A 20,004-nucleotide genomic window follows, 5' to 3' on the forward strand; every position below is an offset into this window, starting at 1 on the left:
AGTCTCTACCCATAGGGTGGTGGATGGCTATCACTCCCAGCAGTCTCTACCCATAGGGTGGGTGGGTGGCTTTCACTCCCAGCAGTATCTACCCATAGGGAATGGATAGCTATCACTTCCACCCCTGTCCACCCCATAGAAGGGGGAGGCTGAACACTCCCCCCCACTATCATGCCAAGATTGTGTCATGTGTCCACACTGCTTGCAATAGTGACACATAAAGGGAACATTCACTGAAAGCCTCATCACAGTTTTGAACAAAAGGTGAGTGGGGGGTTCAAACCCAGAGAATTTGGAGACAAAATGTGGAAATGGGGTCTAACCCCCCTCACTGCAGTGACCAAAAGGTGAGTGTGGGGTTCCATCCCCCAGCATTGGGAGGCAACATAGGGAAATGGGGTCTAACCCCCCTCACTGCAGTGACCAAATCGTGAGTGTGATGTTCATATCCCCAACATTGGGTGGCAACATGAGGAAATGGGGTCTAACCTCCCTCACTGCAGTGACAATAGGTGAGTGTGGGGTTCAAACCCCAGCATTGGGAGGCACATGGGGAAATGAGGTCCAACCCCCCCCCTCAATGCAGTGACCAAAAGGTGAGTGTGATGTTCAAACCCCCAATATTGGGTGGCAAAATGAGGAAATGGGGTCTAATCCCCCCTCACTGCAGTGACCAAAAGGTGAGTCTGTGGTTCAAAATACCAGCATGTGTGAACTATCACTTATGATTCCTGGTCCTAACACCACAAGCAATGTAGAGACAAAATAGTGGTTGTGTGACGAACAAACACAGATCTGTTGAGGGAAACATTGTGGTGCATTTAAAAATACCCTCAGCCATGTGAGGACAATCATTGCCCATGTAAAAATTAACCACCTTGATGCAGAAGCACACATTTGTTCACAAACAGACATCCATAAAAAGGAACCCACGGAGACCACAGCATGTAGGAGATCATGTTCCTTACTTTTGCAGCAATGGGAAATAGTACACATGATGGATGTGCAAACTGGCGATGTTGAAGTCCCAGGTCCAGTAGATAAAAAACCTCCAACCAACATCCACACAGTGACCCTCAAAGCCAATATAAATACATGGTTGTAGATGCACTAAAACAACCAGCCAGCCACACACTGCAGAACAAACACAACATGTGTGTGTGTAAGTGTCTCCAGGGTACAACAACACACATGATGGGGGGCTGAACTCCACTGAGACAAATGCAATTTCAGTACAATCCAGAAGTATCTCCTGAATTGGGTTCCTGTTTGTGGCCAATTGGGCATTGTTAGATGAGCGGGTTTACAACAGACACATTTGAACAAGATGGGTGGGACAACTACCAACATCAAGAGACAGACCCACTCCAGCAGCACCCTACACTGTGGTGACAGTATCCTGTCAGATTACCCTCTGTGTTGACAAATCTGGATGTTGCCCACACTATGGAGCACATTCACCTGTGCACCCTGTTTCATGTTTCCTGATAGATCAACTTCCATCACACATAGTCAAACACAACTCACTGGGCAAGGCCTATAATGTAAGGCCACTATGTAGGAAGGGGCTTAGCCATGACACAACTCACATTTGGCTACTCTAAATGCCACACACCTTGATCTGCACCAATGTGCATCAGCTACTCCAACATTGACTGTTGACATTGCACATGCAACCATGACAATCCCAGGGGTGGTGGTGGGCTCTGAAGTGTACAAACACATTACAAATGGCCAGTCATCAAACATTGTGAATGTCTTTCACACAGCATAGTATAAGGTACATGTGCATGACGTGAAATGTATCAGACAAATTGGGCTCTTCATCACAGTCCCAGAGCAATAAAAAAAGGAGAGACACAAAGTACACATGTTGCCATCATCCAACCTTGGAGGTTAGAATCTGATGAGTGTGAGCAGTCGCACACACATACAAGTGACAAAGTCACAGAAAGAGACCACATAGTGAAAACAAGCTGATGTCGGAAACACAAATGTGACTCGGGGGATCAAGAATATGTCAAATGTGTGTTTGCACACAGTACAGGCCCTTACATAAACAACACCCGGGGATGACACCCTAATGACTAGCAGTGTTCCATGCATCTACATCCCATTAACCAAAATTCAAAGATGTTGACAAAGCACAGGACAACACAGCAAGCATCAAAAACATGTACATCTGCAGGGACCTCAGGCTGTGTTGAAAAAGGGATGGGAACACATATTCATGCTCACAGAACCCACACCATGGGCTCAGGCAATATCAATGAATATCACACTGCCTTGAGGTGACTTCACTCATGTGGAAGGTCAGCTGTGTCAAGATCACTCATGTGGAAGGTCAGCTGTGTCAAGAGTTGGCTTTGCAAAGTCTCAGTCATGTCAGAATAAAACTCGGACATAGAACCAACAATTACAAAACACAGAAACCTCTGGTCACATCAGACTGTGTATAGTAGTGTCTCTCAAGTCATCTGCACATACCCAAAACACATGTTTAGCAAGTTGCACTGATGACACAGATGACTTGTTCATCATCAATGCGCTAATCCACATGTCCAGTGGAGACGGGCCTACAGTCAGAAAAATGTACAACGTGCACAGATGTCAGCCCAACATATGTGCAACAGTGTACGCCAAAGATATGAAGTGGTGAAAAAAATGTCACACTCCCTGTGCCAAATGATTGGGATCATGACAATCTCAAATTACAGCCAAGGATGACATGGATATACACTGGAATGGGACACATATACCATGGACCACATACAGCCCATCACTTCACCATTTCACTTATTGTCAACAAACACTATTACAACAGCAACTTCGGGAAACTCATCAGCAACATCATTGACATCAAATGCAATGAAACAAAATAACAAAAATAAGCTTTATTCAGCTGGACACAAAAATAATTGTGTTATCCTGGTTAATCAAAAGGCCAATGGCCAGTCCATGTCAACAGTCCTTCGTGGTTGATACATGACAAGTTGTCACACATTGCTTGCCTGCACTGATATGACTAGGGGACATCTCCCCTTAGAGGGGCATCCATAGGGGCCAGCCAGGCACCGCAGGGACAAGATTAGGGGATACCAGTATGGGGCAGGGGAGGGGTGGTGTGAACAGGAGTCTCTGTGGCAACTGCAGTGGACCTGTTGGATTGGGTGAGCGGGCTCTCTACTGCAGTGGCCATGTCGGATGGAGTGAGCGGGATCTTTACTGCAGTGCCAATGTCTGAAGGAGTGGGTGGGGGCTCAGATGCAGTAGGCAGGATGGATTGGGGGCACGGTCTCAACTGCAGTTGTAGGAACAGACTGAGGGTGCAATGTCATGGGAGTGGAAGTGCTTGTGGTAGGGGGGAGGGCCTAATCCTCTTGGGGATGGTGTAACAGTGTGTTGGGGAACCTGAGACAGGGAGTGGTGGGGGAACTTTTGAAGTAGTAGCATGGGGGCTGGAGGACAGAGACTGTGTGGTGGGAGTGTGTGATTGTGGTGAGGTTTTGCTTTTTCTGGTCCTGGGGGATTTTCGGGTGGGGGCCTCAGTGTTCCTGCTCCTGGGTGAGGGTGTGCATGTGGTGGGAGATCTCCTCTCTCTGTGTGGTGACCTCCTCTTTCCCTTGTGAGTTGGTACAGATGGATCTGTCCCACATGGATCTTCTTTAGCACGTCCACAGACTCCATACTCACGGCAGCAGGGGAGACAGAGGCAGGGAGTGCGGTGCCTGAGCTTAAGGAGACATGTTCCCTAACACAGGAGGCTCCACGGAAATCTGAAATGGGAGCAGCTGGGAGGGTGGAGATGGTGGTGGTGGCGGGGACAGACTTGCTAGTTGTTGTCTGTGGTCTAGTCACTCCCGCCTCCACAAGGGAGTCGTCATTGGAACTGGAGTGTTCCTCAGCTGACATCGATGTTGCTGAGCATCCCTCAGTGTGCCCCCTCCATGCCACTGGGTCCCTCAACCTCCTCTACAGCAGACCCAGTCTGGCTCTCTGCCTCCTCTTGGTCTGTGGAGCTGTCTCTTCTAGTAGCCGTAGATGATGCTGTGAACAAGGAGAAGAAACAGAATCACATCAGTCACCTGTATTGACTTAACACATGAGTTTAATAGCAACACATCACAGACCAAGCCCTTGCATAATTCAAAAGCCAAAGCTAACTTGACTACCACATATGTGAACCAGGCACTTGTCAGTCTGCCAGTGAACCATGCTTCTCGTACACATGCTGGCAATGGGCCCAACTGTCAGATGTATGTTTGATTTTACGTATTACATGGACAAGCATGCACTACTTTGCCTCTTGTCTGATCTGCAATGATTGTGAGTGTCATGTGTCATTACACACATGTCTCATCTCATGCAAGTGACTCTGTAATTGGCACAGCAAATGGGATGGCCAAAGTCATAGTTGACATGATGAACATACTTCCATCCCCAGACACCATGTGGGCTCATGTCTTGAAAGTCAGTGTGAGAATGATGTGCATGCAGGACAACAGACAAGTGACAAATATGCATCCTCCAGATTTTCATGTGGCACACCACAGGCCTGTCTATCCACAGGCCTGTCTGGCCAATCAGTCAGTACTGACTCCTGTCACAGGGGCAGTGCATCCCAACTTAACAGTCAGCACCATGCCACACACATGCATTCACTGTTAAAGCAACCTCTGTAGTGGTCAAGTATACATGTCCACCACATGCTACACAAACTTGAAAACATCTGATAATGCCACGTTGACCTTATGAACTCTTTTACAAAGGGGGTTATGTCCGATAATGTGGCCGGGTAGGACAATATTCAATTGGAAAGAAAAAGAGGACCCGGTCACTGGTTTTTGTTCTGCTGTCTTTTTTATTTAGAGCAGAGTCATACACTAAGGTATTTCATCCTTAGATGTATATTTTTATTTTAAGTGGATGAAATAAGAAGATTGCATCAATTTTTACATAATTCTGACAGTCCGAAGATTTACTCACTGTCCTACACAAAGACACATATATTTACAAGTGACTACAAACATACATTACTATGAAAAACGAAAAAAAATTAGACATTTCTAACAATTCCAAACAGAAAATATTCAACGAATAAATTCCTTTTTTGTTGAAGTACCCTGTCCACTATTTCTGTATCAGGCCACTAGGATGCAATTGTTTTTCTATGTTTTGGCCTAATGGCGCAAAGGCAAGTATTGCAATGAACGTTCAATTATGTTTGATTGTATAAAACAAAGCCTTATGCGCAACAAAAAGACATTCAAATTTAAGACGAATGCTTACAGGCTTTTTCATTCGTCTTAAATTCGAATGTCTTTTTGTACTTCAACAAAAAAGTAATTTATTCGTTGAATATTTTCTGTTTGGAATTGTTAGAAATGTCTAATTTTTTTTCGTTTTTCATAGTAATGTATGTTTGTAGTCACTTGTAAATATATGTGTCTTTGTGTAGGACAGTGAGTAAATCTTCGGACTGTCAGAATTATGTAAAAATTGATGCAATCTTCTTATTTCATCCACTTAAAATAAAAATATACATCTAAGGATTAAATACCTTAGTGTATGACTCTGCTCTAAATAAAAAAGACAGCAGAACAAAAACCAGTGACCGGGTCCTCTTTTTCTTCACGTTGACCTTATGAGACACTTGAGCTTGTGGTTCAGCAAATAGGTATACATGAACATATTGCATGTTCCCAAGAAAAAGGTAAAGCTGCATGCACATATGTTGAATACACCATTAGGCACAGTCAAAGGTTAACACACATATGTTTAGTCCTGTGTGCAGAGACAATTTCCACATATTAGATGTCTGTCCATAACTAACATAGTTGATACATTTGTCATCCAAAAAGCTATGCTATTCCACACTGACACACAGTCAGACACATGATTAATAATTTCAAAATGGGCAAACTGTTGGTGGACACCCAAGATTAGGAGGTCACAGTGGCTCAGATGGCTGGAGTTGGCATACATGTCCTTGGTCCATGTGAAACATGGGATTACCCGGAGCACTAGGCAGGTGACTAGGTATTTGTTACGCTCATACATTTTATTTGTCTGTGTCCTCAACATGGTTTTTGCCTGCTGCATGGGTGTGTAGTAAATACCTCAGACACCTATGCTGACCCAGGTCAGCAATTCGCACATTTATGTATGGGCCACACAAAGTACAGGTCATATGTGTCAGTCAATGTGCTGACACATGTCAGACAATTGCCTCACTCATGATGCTCAACTCAATGCACCTGATACAGATGTTGTTCTCAACATCAACCCTGGACAACAGCAAATACACACAACCCAAGTGACACAGACAGAAATTAACACACCTGGTCATCAGATGGAATGGGTCATCACGACATTTAGCCACATGAGTATTGTCTCAGCAGACAGACAAACTGTGGGAGTGTTACCAGGCTGAAGGAGTGCAAATTGCATTTTAGACATAGTTCACCAAAAGGTAATGAACTTACCCCCTCCTTCCTGCTCTCTGGCCTTCAACTGCCCATCCAGGTCAGGGAGGACCACTGTCAATATCCGGAGCATGTGAGGGGGTCAGTGTCTGTCGTTCGCTCCTTCTGCGTGGAGGCAACAGCTTGAGCTGGACTCTGGCAATCCTCCGGGTCCAGCCCTGAAGCTCCTGCCACCTCTTCTGGCAGTGGCGGATGCAGCGTCTTAAGACCCCCACAGATCTTACTGCCCGGTCGATGGTCTGCCAAATCGCCTGCTTCTGATGGGCATCAACCTGTAAGGATGAAGAAGTCAGACCCCATTGCTACACATGCAACATGTTTGTTCATCACATCGTTGGGCATACATGTCATTGTCAGAAAGGCATATGATGTGGACAGGTAGTGCAATTCTGGTCATGGGCAGTTGTCCTGTGTGCAAGGCTGCATTAACAACATTGGAACAGTGCATGGAAATCCTAACCATGAAAAAATACACTTTTGCATCACTGTGCCTGTACAGTACATGTATCTGCACACTTTGAGCCTCGGTGTGCAAGCTTGCCCTTAGTGATCAGAATGCCAGTAGTGCTAGGCAGATGACATGTACAAATGTAAAGGCAGTGTACTGTGGAAGGAGGCTGTCCAGCAGGGCCTTGTTCTCCTCCTCTGTGAATGCTGGGGCCCTCTCCACAGTCCGTGCCATTGCAGAAGCCAGAGGATGCAGAGACAGCAGCAGTGGTTGTTAGAGATGTAATCCTGTGGCATGTAGTGCAGGCAAGTGAAGTCTCTGGGTAACAGACAGCCTTATATCTGTGTTGCAGAGGCAGAATCTGTTCCATGCGTCCGAAGAGATAGGTCAGAGACATTCGCATCATCTGAAATTGGCCAATCCATGACATTGCACGCATCGTACACACCTTCTGCATCATAACACCATTGACTTTGATACATTGTTGTTGTGACAACAAAGGTAGATATCCACAGCGGACCAAGCAAATAGCACCTCAACTTCAAGAGTCCCAAGAGTATTCAGTGTTATGTGCTGTTAAACCTCCAAGACCTGCTGTGGTTCGGTCTCACTGGAATCCCAGATAGAAACTTCGGAAAAAGGTAGAGGCAGCACCAGATGTAGAGTAAATCGCAGAGGCAAAGTTTTCTGAAAAAATATTCTTCTTTTTATTAATATTTTTTTATGGGTGCACAGGACAGCCAACGTGTTTCGCTCCCCACCTTGGGAGCTTCTTCAGGGCAAAGTCAACGAGTTATTACACAAACAGAGATGTACAAGTCCAGGCTGGGCAGGCCATATTAAGCTCAATCAAAATCCACATGGAAAGGAAATGAACAAAGTCAAAAGTGTAGCACGATAGTCTGGGCGCCGTGAGGACCAATTGACGTAGGGTATTAATTCCAAGATGATAAAGAATATGAGTATAATGAACTTGGATAAAACGCAGAGATGCGGTCTTTCATGCGGGCTTGGCAGACCTTGATAAGTTGCCAGACCAGTTTGTTCTCTAAAACGTGTATCCTCAACAGCAAAAAACCCCGTGCAGGACGTCCTACCCTACGTCAATTGCATCTTTTGAATACTCACCCGCGTCCGTCTCCATGACAGGCAATAGCTAATGCGTGCGCCCGGCTTGGTCCGTAAGTGTACGACGCGTCTTTTGAATACTCACCCGCGTCTGTCTCCATGACAGTCAATAGCCAATGCGTGTGCCCGGCTTGGTCCCTAAGTGTACGATGCATCTTCAGAAAACTCACCCACGTCTGTCACCATTACAGAAAACAGCCAAAGGATGCCACCCACAATTTTTTGGCAGAGACTCAGGTGCTTTACAACAGACAAACAGCCAGTCATACTGTATATGAAATCATCATCATTAAATCTTTATTTCGGCCATGCGGCCATCAAAGATACACAACAAGATAAAACATATACACCATAAAACATCATCAATAACAATAAGACATACTTGTACATTATAAAATCGTACATATCTGTAGGTTAAAACTATAAAGGCTTACATATAGGAGACTGAAGCTAACTCAATGTCCGTGACTTCAGTAAACTGGTGCGAATATGCCAGACATTGGTAAGAAATTTAGCCAATGCAAACACAATTGGACTCGAAAGATCAGTTTTTAAAATTCTATACATTGGGAGATACTCTCTGCCACCAAGGTTTCTAATGAGTGGGAGAAGCCAGTATCTCCTCGCTTTCGAGTACGTGGGGCAAAACAAAACTACATGCAAGTCACTTTCCTCAGCATAAGAGCATGTTGGACACTGCTTAGGGGAGGGCGGGTTTGTCCAAGAGCTCGTAAAAGCCCGTCACATTTCATAACATGTGTGTGTACATTGCTTCACATCTGATATTGTAGAGAGCACATTGTGGCACACACTACCTGGATATGCAGTGTTTCAAAAACTATTGTGTGTGATGCACATCACTATAGTGAGTGACAACTTTGCAGATCAGCACCCGAGGCCTGTACACATTTCCAGGTGCACATTGTGTGATCACATGTTACATACATCCTGAATTACAGCTGAAATGGACTGTGTGTAACAAAGTGTTCCTGAGCTACATTTGTGAGGTTAATCCAGAGTATTTGGGTATTGTGCTACGCACATGTGTCTTATGGTATCTGGTAGATGTATATTGTTTCAACATCCATCTGATTATGGCATGTGAGTTGCTGTTGTGCTTCCTTAGTATGCTAAGGAAGCAATTGAGTTCCTAGACATTAGGATCAAACATGTAGAAGGGAAGGTAGCGGTCGAACTGTTTACTAAACCGACAGACAGAAACACAATGCTTCACTATAAAAGCAATCACCCCAACAGCCAGAAAGACAACATCCCTTTTGGCCAGTATTTAAGAATCCGACGAAACTGCACAAACATCAAAGACTTTAATAGACATGCAGATGACCTTTCAAAGAAATTATTAGAAAGAGGTTATCCCAAAAGCTTAATAAGGAGGTCATTTAAAAGAGCAAAGTATTATGACAGGGAGACACTGTTCACCACAAATCTGAGGAAGGAAGATAAGACAAGAGACAGACTTATCTTTGTCACAAATTACAGTTGTGCCAGTAACAAGGTTAAAAACATTATTAATAGGAATTGGTCCCTGCTGAATGAAGGTACAGGTTCGAAAATTCCAAAACCAATGTTTAGTTTTAGGAGAAACAGAACAATCAGGAATAGCCTTGTACACACGTTTAGGGAGGACAAAGGGCAGAAACAGAATACTATTAATAACACTCCCTTACCAACTGGCAACTTTGCATGTTGCATGTGCACTAACTGTAATAGTCTAAAGAAAGGAACAGAAGTAACTTACAATGGGATCACCCATAAAGTAAAAAGTTTCATTAATTGCAGAACAAAAGACCTGATCTACCTGATAGTTTGCCCATGAAACAAAGGCTACATTGGGGAAACATCGAGGGAGATCAAAACAAGAATTACTGAGCATAAATCTGCCATCAGGACCAAAAAAAGAACAGCACCACTTGTAGAACATTGGATTAACTGTAAACATACAATAGAGGATCTACAGTGGTGTGGTATTGAAGTGACCAAACATAGCATCAGAGGAGGAAATCATGAATTAAAAAGGAAAAAAAGAGAACAATTTTATATGTCCCTTTTTAATACCTATAGGACCGGACTTAACAACAAAGAAGAATGGGAAAGACTTATCATCTAATGAGAACACTCCCAAATGAATATAACTTCCGATATTTTGTCTTTGATCCGTAGATATAGAATGAGAAACAGAGAACCCCATGTTTAGGACCACTGGGTAATAATATAGTGCGCGGGGCCATTTACCATCGAGCAACCTGTGCCTAAATATTCCACATATATTTAAATAGTGGGGTGTAAAAAGGATGTAAGACTGAAGGAAAGTGTCAAATCGTACATATCGTATGAAGTAGACGATGTTAATGCAATGCTGGATTGAATGATTGGACTTTCCGTTTTTTGATTAGTTATACAACCATGGAATATCATGGTAAAATGAATATTGATGTAGCGTATGTACTAGACGATGTTAATATAATGCTGTATTGAATGATTGTACTTTGTTATGTTGTTATGTTATGTTATGTTATGGCCATACTTTTAGAGCGCACGGCTACCCCAAGGGGTGTCCCGGCGCTTTGGCAAAAGAGACCTGAAAACCTGAGAACACAAAGGAGCAATACCACAGTCGTAGTGATTACGCGGAAAAGAGCATGGTCTTCAGCTCTTTCCTAAAAGCCAAAAGACTCTTAGCTTTGCGGAGGGAAAGAGGAAGCTCATTCCAGAAGCGAGCTGCCACAAATTGGAAGGACCGTCCCCCCATCCGAACTCGTTTGGCAGTAGGAACCTCCAGCTTGGCCAGATCCGCTGAGCGCAGCGTCCTCCGAGGCACATAGAAAGCGACCCTCTTTCTGATGTAAACCGGGCCGACAGAGTGAAGGGCTTTAAAGGCTAGTGTGAGGATTTTAAACCTGATTCGTTTAGCGATGGGTAACCAATGCAACCTATTTAATAGCAGGTGAGCGCTAGCTCTCCTGGGCAGGCCAAATATAGCTCTGGCCGCCGAGTTTTGAACAATTTGCCGTCTGTCCAGGAGGTACCTAGGCAAGCCTGCAAAGAGCGCATTGGCGTAGTCTAGCCTAGAGCCTACTAATGCCTGAACTACAGTCTTCCGATACTGCAGGGAAAGCAGAGGAAGAAACTTCCTCAGCATCTTTAAGATGCCAAAGCATTTCCCAGCTATCCCCAGAATATGGGGACGGAAGGAGAGGTCATCATCAAACACCACTCCAAGATTTTTCACTTGGGGAGATGAGTTCTCAGGAGGGAACATATCCTGGGGCCACCAGGACTTCCAGCCCGGATCGGGGGCACAGCCAAAGAAAAGCAGCTCGGATTTCTCCGAGTTGCATTTCAGGCTGTGCCGCTGAAACCACGCGAAGACTGCACTAAGACAGTCTTTAATCCTGTCGCCGTCAAAAGCCTCTCCCTTGCTGCATGTGAACAGAAGCTGGGTGTCATCAGCATATGAGATGACCTGGGCCCCATAGGCCTCCGCTACCGCCGCCAGAGGAGCCATATAGATGTTAAATATGGTGGGGCTCAGAATGGACCCTTGAGGAACCCCAACCTCTAGCGATGGCATTTCAGCGGAGAACGGGGGAGCCCAGATCACCTGACGGCGGTCCGACAAGAAGGATTGAAACCAATCCAACACCGTCCCCCGCAGGCCGATCTCCCTGAGTCTTAAAAGGAGACCAGCATGAGGGACGGTGTCGAAAGCCGCCGACAAGTCCAGCATGACCAACATAGCTTTTCCCCCTAGATCGAGCGTCTCCCTGATGGCGTCGGTCACCTCCACGAGGGCCGTCTCCGTGCTATAGTTTGCACGGAAACCGGATTGAGAATCATGGAGAATGTTGTTATTCTCAATGAAGGTGGTAAGAGTATGCTGAACATGCTTCTCAACCACTTTCGCCAGAGCAGGGAGAAGGAAGATCGGTCTATAGTTAGCCTGCAGCAAAGGATCCAACTGAGGCTTTTTGATCAGCGGCAGAATCAGTGCGTGTTTCCAGTCCCGAGGCACCACTCCGGAGCTCAAAGACAGATTGAGCAGAGGATTCAGCAAGCTGTTTACTGCCGGTGCCACTCTGCCCAAGCATCTCGCTGGACAGGCATCCAGGGGTGAGCCAGAATGAAGCCGAGACAGTAGCTCCAAAGATGTTGCACAGGACAGCTGCGGGAAGACCGATAGTGTGGGCCCAGGTTCTACCTCCAGAGGTAATGCCGGCCCGTTACTCATAGAGACGTCCGCAACCCCGGGAGGGTCCCCCGGAGGAAACGAATCCTGAATAGTTTTAATCTTTGTGACAAAAAAATCAGCTAGCTGCCTAATCCACCCTTCAGTGTGAGAGTGTGGACGGGCACCTATAGCAGGATCCGCGAACTCCTTCACAATTCTGAAGAGTTCCCTACTCGTATTGTCCGCTCTATCTATCCTGTGCTCCAGATATTCCTTTTTGGCTTCGGCAATATCTTTGTGATAATGTTTTATAGCGTCCCGATACTTTATTTTCTCCACTGGATCGTATTTACGACGCCACAGTCGTTCCGCATTTTTACAGACTTGGCGTTTTATACGTAGTGTGGAAGTAAACCAAGGAGCAGAATCGTGACAGGGAGCAATTCTCACTGATTTTAATGGGGCAAGCTCCTCGAATCTAGATTTGAGCCAATTCTGAACCAAGATCAGATCGGTATCTAAATTCCCTGAAAGTATACAGGGATGTTGACTGAGCGCAGCCGAAAGCATATCTGCCGTCACTAAATGAAACGACTGACAAGATGCCTCCTTCTGTGTTCGATACCTAGGTCTAGTCTCAAAAGAGATAACAAACTTTATTAAAAAATGGTCAGACCAAAGGACTGGGAGCGGCACGGACACCTCAATCGGCGCCGTAGAAAATATTAAATCTAAAATGTGTCCTTTAACATGGGTCGGGCTATCAATAAAAGGGGCGAGCCCCAGCAATGCAGTAATGTCCCGCAGCTTCGACGCATTGGCGTCAGAAGTAGAGTCCATATGTAAGTTTAAGTCTCCCAGTAATAGGCATTGTGCAGAACGCATGCAGGGTGTGGACAGAGCATCCTGCAGGTCTTCAAAAAAAGCCCCAATGGGCCCAGGAGGTCTGTACACCAGAATCCCTGAGTACGTCTGAGAGGCCGAGAAACTAAGTGTAAAGCCTAAAGCTTCGCAACCTGTAATGTTTTCCACGGGAAAAGAGGAGCAACCCAAGGCCTTGTCCACTATCAAGGCCACTCCTCCTCCTCTGCCCCCAGTTCTGTCCTTCCTTAAGATGGTATAGTTAGACGGCAAAGCACATGCAATGTCCGGTTCTGATCCTGCCCCCAACCATGTCTCTGTGAGGAATAAGCATGATATATCGGAGTCTGCGAGCAGATTCCAGATGTCCGTCGAGTGACAGGCCAAAGACCTGGTATTTAACAGAGCACAATGGTGATTCTGGATGGAGGATAACCGGGCAGGATTAAGTGAGGCCGTAGGACGCCAGCCACAAACTGTGCAGCCTTTACCCAGATGACGTCCTCCCGGGAATAAACATTTACATCCCGCAGGATGATTGCGCATGGATCTCAAATCATCCGCGCTATATGAGAACCCCCTGGGAGAGCACGAGCGGCACATACCTTAGGGCCCAAGATGTATCCCTGCTTAGAGAGAGACGTAGCCCAGAGTCCCGCCTCGCACGCCTCCGCGACGCTGACGAGCGCAGACGGGCAGGACTCTGGCACGACTCAGGCGCAGGGAGGGCGCTACCGCTGCGCGTAACCGCTGCGCTCTACAGGCGAGCTTTAAGTAGCGTCGTCTCGGCGTCCCAGGTGACCTGGACGCTCCAAGATGGCGCTCGCGCTTCAAGCCCTATCCAAAATGGCGCTGACAGCCACAGCCTCCCAGCCTCCCAGTAACCCGGACCCGCCAAACAGCGGTGGTGTTTCCTGAATTACAGTGCAGGTAAGGGGCAGCCCACAGTTAAGACCAGGGAAGAAGGGCGAAATAAAAATTACAAAATAAATCCAAAACGGGGATTTTTAAAAAATTTGCGCTAAGCAAAAGCGCGCGCGACCAGCGCGACCAGCAGCAAGGCGCCGAAGTAATTCTCGGCGTCAGGAACCTAGAGAGGCTCACCCTCCAGCCGGCTCGCCTTAAGTAGCGTCGTCTCGGCGTCCCAGGTGACCTGGACGCTCCAAGATGGCGCTCGCGCTTCAAGCCCTATCCAAAATGGCGCTGACAGCCACAGCCTCCCAGTAACCCGGACCCGCCAAACAGCGGTGGTGTTTCCTGAATTACAGTGCAGGTAAGGGGCAGCCCACAGTTAAGACCAGGGAAGAAGGGCGAAATAAAAATTACAAAATATATCCAAAACGGGGATTTTTTTAAAATTTGCGCTAAGCAAAAGCGCGCGCGACCAGCGCGACCAGCAGCAAGGCGCCGAAGTAATTCTCGGCGTCAGGAACCGTTTTTTGATTAGATATACAATGATGGAATATCATGTTAAAATGAATATTGATGTACCATTGATACATTTACATTATAGAGGAGATGGGTGTTACCATCACCAATAACAATAAGTCCTTTGATCATGTTCGCAAAGAGACTAAAAATCGTTTTCACGTTGAAGAACAATTTTTGATTATGAATATGACGAAAGAAAAATGGATATGTGCAGTCAAATACAAACTGTTGGAGATATATGTATACCTATTTGCTGAACCACAAGCTCAAGTGTCTCATAAGGTCAACGTGAAGAAAAAGAGGACCCGGTCACTGGTTTTTGTTCTGCTGTCTTTTTTATTTAGAGCAGAGTCATACACTAAGGTATTTCATCCTTAGATGTATATTTTTATTTTAAGTGGATGAAATAAGAAGATTGCATCAATTTTTACATAATTCTGACAGTCCGAAGATTTACTCACTGTCCTACACAAAGACACATATATTTACAAGTGACTACAAACATACATTACTATGAAAAACGAAAAAAAATTAGACATTTCTAACAATTCCAAACAGAAAATATTCAACGAATAAATTCCTTTTTTGTTGAAGTACCCTGTCCACTATTTCTGTATCAGGCCACTAGGATGCAATTGTTTTTCTATGTTTTGGCCTAATGGCGCAAAGGCAAGTATTGCAATGAACGTTCAATTATGTTTGATTGTATAAAACAAAGCCTTATGCGCAACAAAAAGACATTCGAATTTAAGACGAATGCTTACAGGCTTTTTCATTCGTCTTAAATTCGAATGTCTTTTTGTACTTCAACAAAAAAGTAATTTATTCGTTGAATATTTTCTGTTTGGAATTGTTAGAAATGTCTAATTTTTTTTCGTTTTTCATAGTAATGTATGTTTGTAGTCACTTGTAAATATATGTGTCTTTGTGTAGGACAGTGAGTAAATCTTCGGACTGTCAGAATTATGTAAAAATTGATGCAATCTTCTTATTTCATCCACTTAAAATAAAAATATACATCTAAGGATTAAATACCTTAGTGTATGACTCTGCTCTAAATAAAAAAGACAGCAGAACAAAAACCAGTGACCGGGTCCTCTTTTTCTTCACGTTGACCTTATGAGACACTTGAGCTTGTGGTTCAGCAAATAGGTATACATGAACATATTGCATGTTCCCAAGAAAAAGGTAAAGCTGCATGCACATATGTTGAATACACCATTAGGCACAGTCAAAGGTTAACACACATATGTTTAGTCCTGTGTGCAGAGACAATTTCCACATATTAGATGTCTGTCCATAACTAACATAGTTGATACATTTGTCATCCAAAAAGCTATGCTATTCCACACTGACACACAGTCAGACACATGATTAATAATTTCAAAACGGGCAAACTGTTGGTGGACACCCAAGATTAGGAGGTCACAGTGGCTCAGATGGCTGGAGTTGGCATACATGTCCTTGGTCCATGTGAAACATGGGATTACCCGGAGCACTAGGCAGGTGACTAGGTATTTGTTACGCTCATACATTTTATTTGTCTGTGTCCTCAACATGGTTTTTGCCTGCTGCATGGGTGTGTAGTAAATACCTCAGACACCTATGCTGACCCAGGTCAGCAATTCGCACATTTATGTATGGGCCACACAAAGTACAGGTCATATGTGTCAGTCAATGTGCTGACACATGTCAGACAATTGCCTCACTCATGATGCTCAACTCAATGCACCTGATACAGATGTTGTTCTCAACATCAACCCTGGACAACAGCAAATACACACAACCCAAGTGACACAGACAGAAATTAACACACCTGGTCATCAGATGGAATGGGTCATCACGACATTTAGCCACATGAGTATTGTCTCAGCAGACAGACAAACTGTGGGAGTGTTACCAGGCTGAAGGAGTGCAAATTGCATTTTAGACATAGTTCACCAAAAGGTAATGAACTTACCCCCTCCTTCCTGCTCTCTGGCCTTCAACTGCCCATCCAGGTCAGGGAGGACCACTGTCAATATCCGGAGCATGTGAGGGGGTCAGTGTCTGTCGTTCGCTCCTTCTGCGTGGAGGCAACAGCTTGAGCTGGACTCTGGCAATCCTCCGGGTCCAGCCCTGAAGCTCCTGCCACCTCTTCTGGCAGTGGCGGATGCAGCGTCTTAAGACCCCCACAGATCTTACTGCCCGGTCGATGGTCTGCCAAATCGCCTGCTTCTGATGGGCATCAACCTGTAAGGATGAAGAAGTCAGACCCCATTGCTACACATGCAACATGTTTGTTCATCACATCGTTGGGCATACATGTCATTGTCAGAAAGGCATATGATGTGGACAGGTAGTGCAATTCTGGTCATGGGCAGTTGTCCTGTGTGCAAGGCTGCATTAACAACATTGGAACAGTGCATGGAAATCCTAACCATGAAAAAATACACTTTTGCATCACTGTGCCTGTACAGTACATGTATCTGCACACTTTGAGCCTCGGTGTGCAAGCTTGCCCTTAGTGATCAGAATGCCAGTAGTGCTAGGCAGATGACATGTACAAATGTAAAGGCAGTGTACTGTGGAAGGAGGCTGTCCAGCAGGGCCTTGTTCTCCTCCTCTGTGAATGCTGGGGCCCTCTCCACAGTCCGTGCCATTGCAGAAGCCAGAGGATGCAGAGACAGCAGCAGTGGTTGTTAGAGATGTAATCCTGTGGCATGTAGTGCAGGCAAGTGAAGTCTCTGGGTAACAGACAGCCTTATATCTGTGTTGCAGAGGCAGAATCTGTTCCATGCGTCCGAAGAGATAGGTCAGAGACATTCGCATCATCTGAAATTGGCCAATCCATGACATTGCACGCATCGTACACACCTTCTGCATCATAACACCATTGACTTTGATACATTGTTGTTGTGACAACAAAGGTAGATATCCACAGCGGACCAAGCAAATAGCACCTCAACTTCAAGAGTCCCAAGAGTATTCAGTGTTATGTGCTGTTAAACCTCCAAGACCTGCTGTGGTTCGGTCTCACTGGAATCCCAGATAGAAACTTCGGAAAAAGGTAGAGGCAGCACCAGATGTAGAGTAAATCGCAGAGGCAAAGTTTTCTGAAAAAATATTCTTCTTTTTATTAATATTTTTTTATGGGTGCACAGGACAGCCAACGTGTTTCGCTCCCCACCTTGGGAGCTTCTTCAGGGCAAAGTCAACGAGTTATTACACAAACAGAGATGTACAAGTCCAGGCTGGGCAGGCCATATTAAGCTCAATCAAAATCCACATGGAAAGGAAATGAACAAAGTCAAAAGTGTAGCACGATAGTCTGGGCGCCGTGAGGACCAATTGACGTAGGGTATTAATTCCAAGATGATAAAGAATATGAGTATAATGAACTTGGATAAAACGCAGAGATGCGGTCTTTCATGCGGGCTTGGCAGACCTTGATAAGTTGCCAGACCAGTTTGTTCTCTAAAACGTGTATCCTCAACAGCAAAAAACCCCGTGCAGGACGTCCTACCCTACGTCAATTGCATCTTTTGAATACTCACCCGCGTCCGTCTCCATGACAGGCAATAGCTAATGCGTGCGCCCGGCTTGGTCCGTAAGTGTACGACGCGTCTTTTGAATACTCACCCGCGTCTGTCTCCATGACAGTCAATAGCCAATGCGTGTGCCCGGCTTGGTCCCTAAGTGTACGATGCATCTTCAGAAAACTCACCCACGTCTGTCACCATTACAGAAAACAGCCAAAGGATGCCACCCACAATTTTTTGGCAGAGACTCAGGTGCTTTACAACAGACAAACAGCCAGTCATACTGTATATGAAATCATCATCATTAAATCTTTATTTCGGCCATGCGGCCATCAAAGATACACAACAAGATAAAACATATACACCATAAAACATCATCAATAACAATAAGACATACTTGTACATTATAAAATCGTACATATCTGTAGGTTAAAACTATAAAGGCTTACATATAGGAGACTGAAGCTAACTCAATGTCCGTGACTTCAGTAAACTGGTGCGAATATGCCAGACATTGGTAAGAAATTTAGCCAATGCAAACACAATTGGACTCGAAAGATCAGTTTTTAAAATTCTATACATTGGGAGATACTCTCTGCCACCAAGGTTTCTAATGAGTGGGAGAAGCCAGTATCTCCTCGCTTTCGAGTACGTGGGGCAAAACAAAACTACATGCAAGTCACTTTCCTCAGCATAAGAGCATGTTGGACACTGCTTAGGGGAGGGCGGGTTTGTCCAAGAGCTCGTAAAAGCCCGTCACATTTCATAACATGTGTGTGTACATTGCTTCACATCTGATATTGTAGAGAGCACATTGTGGCACACACTACCTGGATATGCCGTGTTTCAAAAACTATTGTGTGTGATGCACATCACTATAGTGAGTGACAACTTTGCAGATCAGCACCCGAGGCCTGTACACATTTCCAGGTGCACATTGTGTGATCACATGTTACATACATCCTGAATTACAGCTGAAATGGACTGTGTGTAACAAAGTGTTCCTGAGCTACATTTGTGAGGTTAATCCAGAGTATTTGGGTATTGTGCTACGCACATGTGTCTTATGGTATCTGGTAGATGTATATTGTTTCAACATCCATCTGATTATGGCATGTGAGTTGCTGTTGTGCTTCCTTAGTATGCTAAGGAAGCAATTGAGTTCCTAGACATTAGGATCAAACATGTAGAAGGGAAGGTAGCGGTCGAACTGTTTACTAAACCGACAGACAGAAACACAATGCTTCACTATAAAAGCAATCACCCCAACAGCCAGAAAGACAACATCCCTTTTGGCCAGTATTTAAGAATCCGACGAAACTGCACAAACATCAAAGACTTTAATAGACATGCAGATGACCTTTCAAAGAAATTATTAGAAAGAGGTTATCCCAAAAGCTTAATAAGGAGGTCATTTAAAAGAGCAAAGTATTATGACAGGGAGACACTGTTCACCACAAATCTGAGGAAGGAAGATAAGACAAGAGACAGACTTATCTTTGTCACAAATTACAGTTGTGCCAGTAACAAGGTTAAAAACATTATTAATAGGAATTGGTCCCTGCTGAATGAAGGTACAGGTTCGAAAATTCCAAAACCAATGTTTAGTTTTAGGAGAAACAGAACAATCAGGAATAGCCTTGTACACACGTTTAGGGAGGACAAAGGGCAGAAACAGAATACTATTAATAACACTCCCTTACCAACTGGCAACTTTGCATGTTGCATGTGCACTAACTGTAATAGTCTAAAGAAAGGAACAGAAGTAACTTACAATGGGATCACCCATAAAGTAAAAAGTTTCATTAATTGCAGAACAAAAGACCTGATCTACCTGATAGTTTGCCCATGAAACAAAGGCTACATTGGGGAAACATCGAGGGAGATCAAAACAAGAATTACTGAGCATAAATCTGCCATCAGGACCAAAAAAAGAACAGC

General features: G+C 44.8%; 1 protein-coding gene across 1 annotated transcript in view; it reads right to left on the reverse strand.

The window, feature by feature from the left end:
• LOC144781955 (cytochrome P450 2G1-like) overlaps positions 1–20,004 on the reverse strand; it is a 691,701-nt gene that overhangs the window by 469,403 nt on the left and 202,294 nt on the right. The window lies entirely within an intron of this gene.

Source organism: Lissotriton helveticus, chromosome 9, assembly GCF_964261635.1.
Source record: "Lissotriton helveticus chromosome 9, aLisHel1.1, whole genome shotgun sequence".
Classification (NCBI taxonomy): domain Eukaryota; kingdom Metazoa; phylum Chordata; class Amphibia; order Caudata; family Salamandridae; genus Lissotriton; species Lissotriton helveticus.